Below are 8,839 nucleotides of genomic sequence, written 5' to 3'. Positions count from 1 at the left end.
CCTCACCACGATTTTCTCGAACCCCAATTTTGGCATCAAGCCTTGTGGTGTGTTAGAGCTAAACGGTATTGTAGCAAAGTACTATAGCAAAACTACTGCGAAACTACTATAAGCGCCAAACTACTTTGCGGTGATCTATAGAAAGGATACGGTCTAAGTGCTCTGACGAGCATGTCGGAGGGCTGGATTTGGAAGTTTCAATGCGAGTTACTCCGAGAAAATTAGCATGACAGGGCGTGGTTGAGCACGACACGTGTGCACCTAAAACCCAATTTAACCATAAGCATATCCTCAAACGCTCAAACAGATGCTTGCCTCAAACCTAAAGAGCAATGAGGAAAACTACTAAGATGACCAAGATAACAAAGTAACAAACAAGGGAAAAATGGGTCGAATTACCACAAAAATCCTAATCCTTTCTTTTCTTTTCGGAATAACTCCAATTTTAATCAAAACCCTAATCCTATTTTTTCTTTTCGGAATGTCTATCTTTCAATCAGTGTAATCCTATGTTTTTTCTTGGATGTCTCTATCTCTGAGATCACGGTCTTCTAAAAGCACGATGTGTTGTTTTAATGAAGCATGATCGCTACTCATCTTGTATAAGATTTCCAAAAGCGAGTCACTAATACTTCGAGTCCTAATGCGGTTAGTGTCTTTGCTAGCTCGGCCGTGTTGACCAGATTCTTTTACAATATTGAACTGATTTTGCTTGTTTTACGTGCAGTCTTGTAATGTGAAGGGTGTAGCTAATGGAGGCCTTTCAAGGGCGCAGAATCAAGGAGCCCATTCTAGCATAGATTTTCTGACTATTTTCCACACCCAAGTGCACCGAGGTGCGCTACACCGCAGCTCTCTCTCATCACTACTTTGCCAAATCGCAGGAGATCAATTAGGTTGTCCTCAGGGAGATTGGATTAGAGGAGGAGGTCCAGTAGTTGCTGAGTGCTAGTGCCTTGAACAGCGCTTCTTCCGGATCCGCAACAACACCTATAATAGTTGGCGCTCGTGGTGTTACACAATTTTTGATGTGTCTCGAGGGCACTGTTGCCTTCACAATGCTGACTTCTGCTTCGGGTATTAGGCATGATGCATTGGATGAGTCTCACCATGACTTCTCCATCATTTGGGACCCAATGATGCGTGGTTTACTCAAACTCCACATATGATGCTACAGATCTCTTGGCCTACTGGAGAGTCTGCATGAGGCTAAGCAATGCACTGCATGACCCCTTCTAGACCAAGGCCACCACTCTCGATCCTAGCACTCGGGTATATTCATTTTTATACTCAACCACACTTTACGGGTTGTGGCGACGATATGGGGTCATTAGCCAGTGATTTTGACTTCCTATTGAGCATGATGTATGGGTTCAATTTGTACTTGGTGTATAAGGTCGCAGTCTCCATTTTACATAAGGGGGTCGATCATCGCATCGTTACCCTCTTTGTCGGTCCCTACATTAATCATCTAGTCAGATGCATGGGCATTCTGAAGGACATGTTGTAGCACCTCTGGACTACTGCGTGGGATCGGTATCATATCACGAGTGGGCCACCGGTCCTTCCTCCACTGTGCTTCCTCAACCTATCCAGCTTGAGTGATCTGCTAGCGGTGCATCTCCATCTCCTATTTGTACCTCTCGATAGAGGTCACCGCTCACTGCCAGCGTTGCTTGCTTGCCATCTGAACAAATTACTTGCTCATCTATGGGCGGTGGGTGGATTCAGATGAGCATGTCTAGGATAGCTGATCATTTGGGCATACGATTATCACATGAGCCCACCTTCCCCATTTGCCCTACTAGTCACATTGGGTTTGTTACCTCAAACCTAAGTGAGTCGAGGATGATTCTACTTCTTGAGTAGTGATAACCCTTGAGAGAATGCCCGAGTTCTGATCACTTTGCAATTTCAAGCTGTCTTTATTATCGTCTCTTATTGTGTTTCTTTTTTTGTTATTGGTCTTCGTAGTTCAGATAGCAAGGGAGTCCCCTGCTACACTAACATTTTGGTTTGTTTATTTTCACACTGCTTTAATGTTTTATTTTTCTTGTGCCCTTCAATTTATTTTCTTATATACTGAGCTTCACTGTGTTTCTCTACTCATCTCGGGGATTATATGGTTCCCTTCGAGGTTGACAAACATGTTGAGAGTGGAACACATCACTCTCTTTGTATAAAATTCTAGTTTTTGTTTAAATAGCACACACGTTGAGAGTGGCAACATCACTCTCACGTGTTCGAGAAAGTCATATGAACCCCCTCTTTAATTGTTTGTTCTCAATCTTTATGGAGTATGACATACATCTTTTACATTGGGGGACAATGTGGCATTCAAGTGTGGGGGAGGGATTGCATGCTTGTTTCCTTTTTAATGAGTGCTTAACTAGTGATGATCAATGATCACTTTTACCTTGAAATTTTTAAACCTAGGATGCCACATGTGGGCTAGTTACACTTTTGATGCTAAATTGTAAACTCACTAATAGCTTTGAGGACCTAAAATTCCCTTCATTTTACCTAAGTGTGGAGTTGTACGCTTTAAGTTTCTAATCATCTCCTTAGTGACCTAGTTGAGCACTTCAAGTGTGGATTCTTGTATTGAGAAAGATTGGCCTACCGATCACCCCCTTAGTTACCTTTTTGGAATTCCCTCTCGATCATTTTTCAAGCTTTAAAGTGAAAAAAATGGTAGAAAAAAACTATCACCCTAGTTGCGTGAAAGCCTCCCTTGAGTAGTCAAATTTGGGCATTACAAGTGTACATTTGATGACCTACCGGGAGAAAAAGGCTACCTCTAGGGATGTATAAAGGTACTACACATAGAGTGCTTTTATTTTTGAGGTCCTTTGATGTAATTCAACTTTTTTGTATTTCTTTCTTCATGTTTCAACTTGTTTTCTTGAGTAATTTTCATGTGTGGGAGTTTTTTAGTATCGAGTCGTTAGAATGGAAAAAGAGATCAATCAGCTACCAATTGAGTGGTCTAGAGCCATTTTTGTTTAAGTTGAATGGGCATGGCAGGGGTCCGTGACGGGCCCATATACCACAGTATGAAAAATCCAGAAAACTTTCTATTAGGTCATGCGAGGGTGACGTGTCACGAGGCCGTATGGAACCCGACATGAGGGAAGAATCTTAGGGTTTAAAAGCCCTTTTCCTTATCTTTTTCTCATTATTTCTACACTTTTCCTTGGGCCCTTTTCTCTTCCACTTTCCTTCTCCTCTAGAACCTTCATCTCCACTTCTCAAACCCATAATCCCTTGCCTTGAATCAAGAAGAAACTCGAAGATCTCTTCTTCCTCTCTTGAGAAGTCGCGTTTATTTTGGGGTTTTTGAGAAGCTTTGAGGTAAGGTTATTTGTCCCTTTTTGTCTTCTTCTTCTCCCTTTTCTCTTTTTTTGTTGAATTTCTTTGGGATTATTGGTGGAAAATCCTAGTTTTGGTTGGATCTAGAGTATAGAAGAAGTTTGAAGCTGTAAAACCTTGAATCCATTGAGAATTGAGAGAGATCTTTAATCTCTTAGTTATGGTTACTGTAGCACCGAACCAAATTGAGTTTCTTTTTGCTTTTTCATGTTGGTTTTTGTGGGTTTGGAGAGTTTCATTCTTGTTAGATCTTCTTGTTAGAATGTTTAGGAAACCCTAGGAACAATTATTTTCCCATTTTGGGCATTTTCATTCATCCACAATGATGTAGTTGTTGATGATGTTTGGTTGTTGTTTTGGGTTGTTAAATTGCTTCTAGGAGATGAGAATTCAAGCAAAGGAAATGATCCGGTAGGGAAGTAACACCAGAGGTTTTTAGCTTGCCAAATTTGTGAGTGGGATCTACTAAATCATGGGCAATAAATATGTATGCTTTGTAATAGTTAAACTGCTTGCCTTTGAATGATAAACTTCTTGTTGTTAAAACTCTTGAATTGTTTTCCATGGGATCTAGAAATCATGATGGTTTACGACTTGGCTTATTTTATGATCATTGGTAAAAATTATATATATTACTCAGGGTTTGGAAACCATATGTTTTGAAATATATGTTTTCAAGTTATGTATTTCAAGAGACTTGATATTCTTCTTATAATGACAAAAAAAACATGTGTAATCAAATTGAAATTCATTGTGATGGTGATATATTTGAAGTATATTTTTCAAAAGATTACATTTGTATGATGTTCTTGATAAAAAAATGGTTTCATTAAAGATGATATAATCAAGTTATTCGAGTCTTCAAGTGAAAGTTACATATGTGAAAACTAGTTATCTCTTGATGAGAATTGTGGTATCATGTTGATATTTATATATTGAGCCTACGGGTTGGATTATTAATTAAATATTTTGATGGTGGCATGGTGGGATCCTCAATACCTACTTTAGTAAGGGTTAGAGTTTCCATGGGTCGACCTAGTTGGGGTGGCGTGGAGTATTCAAATGAGGGTTTCACCCTTTCATGGGGTGCATAGAGAGCCTAAAAGGTGTGTAGGGTTTGGTGTGCAGGTCACCACACGATTCCCCAATGCCCAACACCAAGATTATATTGACTTGGTGGCTCTGACCCTAGCGAGGCCACGAGTTAGTTAATGGAGGGTTTTTCGAGGCTAGTTGTGATACTATTGACTATTTTTAAATTGTTGATTTATTTATTACTCAACATTTTGATCTATGACTTATTAAAGAAATGTATGAATTTAGATTTCATACTTGGATGGATTCCGTGATGATGTAAAAAGTTGTTTATCGTGCATTTCATATGTTATATTTTGCTATTTAAAAGTATTTTTAAATATTTTAAGAATTGAAACATATTTTGGCATTGTATTTTTTTCAATCAAGCATGAGATGTAGTTCCATGTTTAGCCCCTCACTGAGTAACTTAGTTAGTCATCCCCTCTTCTTTTTCGCCCCAGGTGGTAGCACAACCTTGGGGTAATGCATGAAGTGACTGGTAGAGTTTATTTTGTGTTCCTCTTGAGTTGTGTATGATGCTTAAACATTTTGGCATGTATTAGAAGGATCCACTAAGATGTTATACCTTCATATTTTGTTTTACTTCTCTTGGATATTCCTATTTGTGTCAGTTAGAAATATGTGATGTATGAGAGTTATACCCAGTGTTTGGGTTGATGTTATCCTTATTGTTATGACTTTCTGTGTTGTGATTATCCATGTACCTACCTTATGTTACAATGTTGCTCTTGTGTAATAGTGTTGTTGTATGTCCTCATTGTTAAATTATTTCTTGTTGTTATAGAATATTGTGCAGGGAACAGGATAGCCTTACCGTAATCTAGGGATGAGGCAGGTTCTTGACCTTTTGATGGTTGTCGTGGTGGTATGTCATGAGTGGGACTCGCAGGACATGGCGTGACACAAACCACAAACTAAAAAGGATCGTGGAAAAGACTGTGCATTACAGCAAGCATGATTGGTAAGAATGATTGGATTATACACTCTGGGCTTATCATACAGCATATAAAACCTCAATAGGGTACACACCATATCAGTTAGTTTACGGCAAGGCATGCATCTACCAGTTGAGTTAGAACACAGATCATATTGGGCAATCAAGTTCTTAAATTTTAATCTAGATGATGCATAAAAAAATGTACCAGCTGCCTGATTTAGAGGAACACCGATTCAATGATTATGAGAATTCATGACTATATAAAGAGAAAATTAGATGAATCCATGACCCGGTAGTTAGAGAAGATAAGCGGTTTTCATACTGGTCATTACGTTCTTCTATTCAACTCAAGATTGAAGGTCTTCCCGAGGAAAACATAAATACCAGCTGGTTGGGGCCCTATACGTTTTTCACAAACATTCCCCACGGTGTTGTCAAGATCTCACACCTAGAGAAGGAGAATTTTAAGGTCAATGGCCATCGGTTTGCGACATTATGCCAATAGGGATGAGGGTACTTTATCCCGAGCACGAGTGTGGTTGATAAGTGCTTGTGTGATATGAATGCGAAAGCATTCTTTTCCTTATGTTGAGCATTACGTTTCTCGGGTTTTTCATTAATATGTGTTTTTTTATGTTACTTTCGTGCGAGATAGGGTTGTGAGGCCGAGTACTGAAGGAAAGAAGCCAATGTGGATCATAATGCACCGATTTTTGGAGGAAATCTTGCTAAGGTTCAAAGCGAAGACATAGGTCGGGGTGCGAGATGCTAGAGTATATGCCAACCTCCTCGTATTTGAGTTAGCACAACCATTTGGAGGGGCACAAGGGGTCTGTAACACTCAAGCATTCCGACTTATGCACATAGAATAAGATCTCCACCAACTTGTCCGTCATTAAAGAAGCAAAGCGATCCACGACGTGAACGTGTGCCTGTTTGCGTCACCTCGATGAAAGTATGGACTCGGGAAGTATTTTTAGGGCCGAGTCTTTGTAGCGAGGACAATGCGGTGAAAGTACTATAGCAGCACTATTCACAGTAGGCCTAGAAAAGCAGGAATTGAGAGAATCCACAGGCGTGTGGAAATTATACATGCCCGTGTGGAAATTCCACATGGGCGTGTGAAAAAAATCCACGAGGCCCGTGTGGTGCGTCCGATTCGAGCCCTATTTAAAGCCGATTCAGGGCCCCGATTTGAGTATTCTTTTCTCCATCTTTCCCCCAACTTGAGAGGGTTTTCGGCTAGGGTTTGGAGAGGTATTGGCTAAGGTTTTTGGAGAGGTTCTCTGGTGTAACATCATCATTCCTTAGGAAGAAGGTTGGTAGGGGAGCTTCCATCGAGGCGTATCCTATACCGGACGAGGGAATCCTTGGACAATGAGTAGAGGAATTTCCACATGACCATTGGCACGACTATCGAGCTATGGATTCATTGTTTTTACATTCTATTTCTTTGATTGTGCTTAGCTCCATGGAGCTAAACCCCTAGTGGGTACTTGGGTATTTGTGAACCCTAGGATGTATCATTTTCATTGAATCTCTTTATTATGCTTTCAATTAATTGATGTTTATTGTGAGTTCCAACCTTAAATGCTTGATTGTATGAACATTTCCCCAAGAGTGACACTAACGTTGAGAGTTCTTGTTGGTAACCTTGTGAGTGAGTGACACACCACGGCGTTAGACAAAGCTAGGTTGGAGAGGGTTGAGAGGGTGAGTCCGGAGGTGCAGGGGCGTCCCCTTTTCCCCTCCGAGCGTGATAGATTCTACCTCCGTTCCTCGAGTTCTTTGCGGCCATAATAGGTGAATGGTCTAGAATTGACCCTCGCTGAGGGCTTAGTTGTGCGTGTAGCGATTGAAGCGTTGATATGATCTTAGTATCTAGGGCTTAATTGTGGTTAGGGACCTTCCACCTGGACCAAAGGGTTAGGTCTATAATTAGGAAGAGATTTATCACTTGGAATCCCTAGATCTCATTGAAACTCTATGCGAGTGCGAGGCTGAGAGGTTATCTAATCTATCCTCCGGGACATGTATAGAGTTTGGCATAGTTGACCTTAGATTTAGGACTATGTGTTTAAGGATTTCCACGACTCACCATTGCATTGATTAGGAAGCATAATAGAGGGTTCTTGCACTTGAAACGATTGTCCTTGGCGGAGCATTATCCGAGTACCCCATCTTTATCGATTGCCTTACCTCACTCTTTACTCGTACTCTCTTACTTGTTGTTTTTACTTTTGAAAATTAAATCATTGTCGCACTTATCACTACTGATCTTTCACATAGCTAAGAAGCGAATTAATTGTTTTTATTCCCTATTCCCTGTGGATTCGATACCCGCTCATCCGGGATTATTACTTCGACAAACCCGTGTACTTGCGGGATATACATAAGGGCACCTTGTTAAGTTTTTGCCGTTGACGGGGAATAGGCGTTTAGAGATACTTTTGCACTTTGTTTTTCTTAACTATTTCACCATACATTCTATTTCATATCTTCTTATTCTATCATCGTTACGATTTCTTTTTTCTTTCTTTTTGGGTGCAGCTCGAGGTTATGACCGAGGGAATTCCTCAATATTGATTGAAGGAGATTACGAGCTTGAGCACTTAGAAGAAAAGGGAAAGAGCATGTCTGCAAAACAGTCTAATTTAGTTGATTTGGAAGTGGAAGGATCGAAAACATGGCGAAAGCAGAACGAGCAACAGTGGACATTATACGATTATGCGGATCTTTCAGTATTGGTCGACACAATCGAGCATTATACGACCACCGATTACTGTCTCGAACTTTCGAGTTGAATCGGCATTCATCCACATGTTGCGGCAATCCACACGGTTCAGCGGTTTGGCGATGTGGATCAACGATCATATAGAGAGTTTTTCTCGAGGTGTGTGATATCTTTGAAGATAAATGGAGTGACGGATGATGCAATCAAGTTGATAGCCTTCTCATTTTCCCTAAAGGGGAGGCGAAGCGGTGGCTACACTCATTACCCGAGCATCGATTACCACGTGGGAGGAAATGGTAGAAGCTTTTTCTTGCCCGTTATTTCCCTCCCAGAAAAATGCGCAAAAAGCTTAGGAATGGGATCTCATCCTTTGTTCAGTTGGAATTTGAGTCTCTATTTGAGACATGGGAAACGTTCAAGGAACTGTTGAGAAAGTGCCATAACCTGCAGTTTCCGTAGTGGATGATTGTTCAGACCTTTTACACGGTTTGAATCCGAGTACAAAGGCAAATATTGGATGTGGCGGCCAGATACCTGTAGGTATGCAAGACCCAGATGAGGCCATCAATTAATTGAGAGAAATGGGGCTGAACGACTACAAAGGAATGCTAGGGAGAAGAAAAAAGGTGGCCGGTCTCCATGAAAATAGATCACGGTAACTTCATTTGCGGCTCAAGTGGAAAATTTGAGTGAAATTA

At 40.6% G+C, this 8,839-nt stretch overlaps 1 pseudogene; it reads right to left on the bottom strand.

The window, feature by feature from the left end:
- Positions 1–8,486: 8,486 nt before the first annotated feature.
- LOC120269864 lies at positions 8,487–8,587 on the bottom strand (annotated as a pseudogene).
- Between the last annotated feature and the right edge of the window lie 252 nt (positions 8,588–8,839).

This window comes from Dioscorea cayenensis, chromosome 9 (genome assembly GCF_009730915.1).
Source record: "Dioscorea cayenensis subsp. rotundata cultivar TDr96_F1 chromosome 9, TDr96_F1_v2_PseudoChromosome.rev07_lg8_w22 25.fasta, whole genome shotgun sequence".
NCBI classification, from domain to species: Eukaryota; Viridiplantae; Streptophyta; class Magnoliopsida; order Dioscoreales; family Dioscoreaceae; genus Dioscorea; species Dioscorea cayenensis.
Note: the sequence above shows the minus strand (reverse complement) of the source record. Positions and strands in the feature narration are given on the sequence as shown.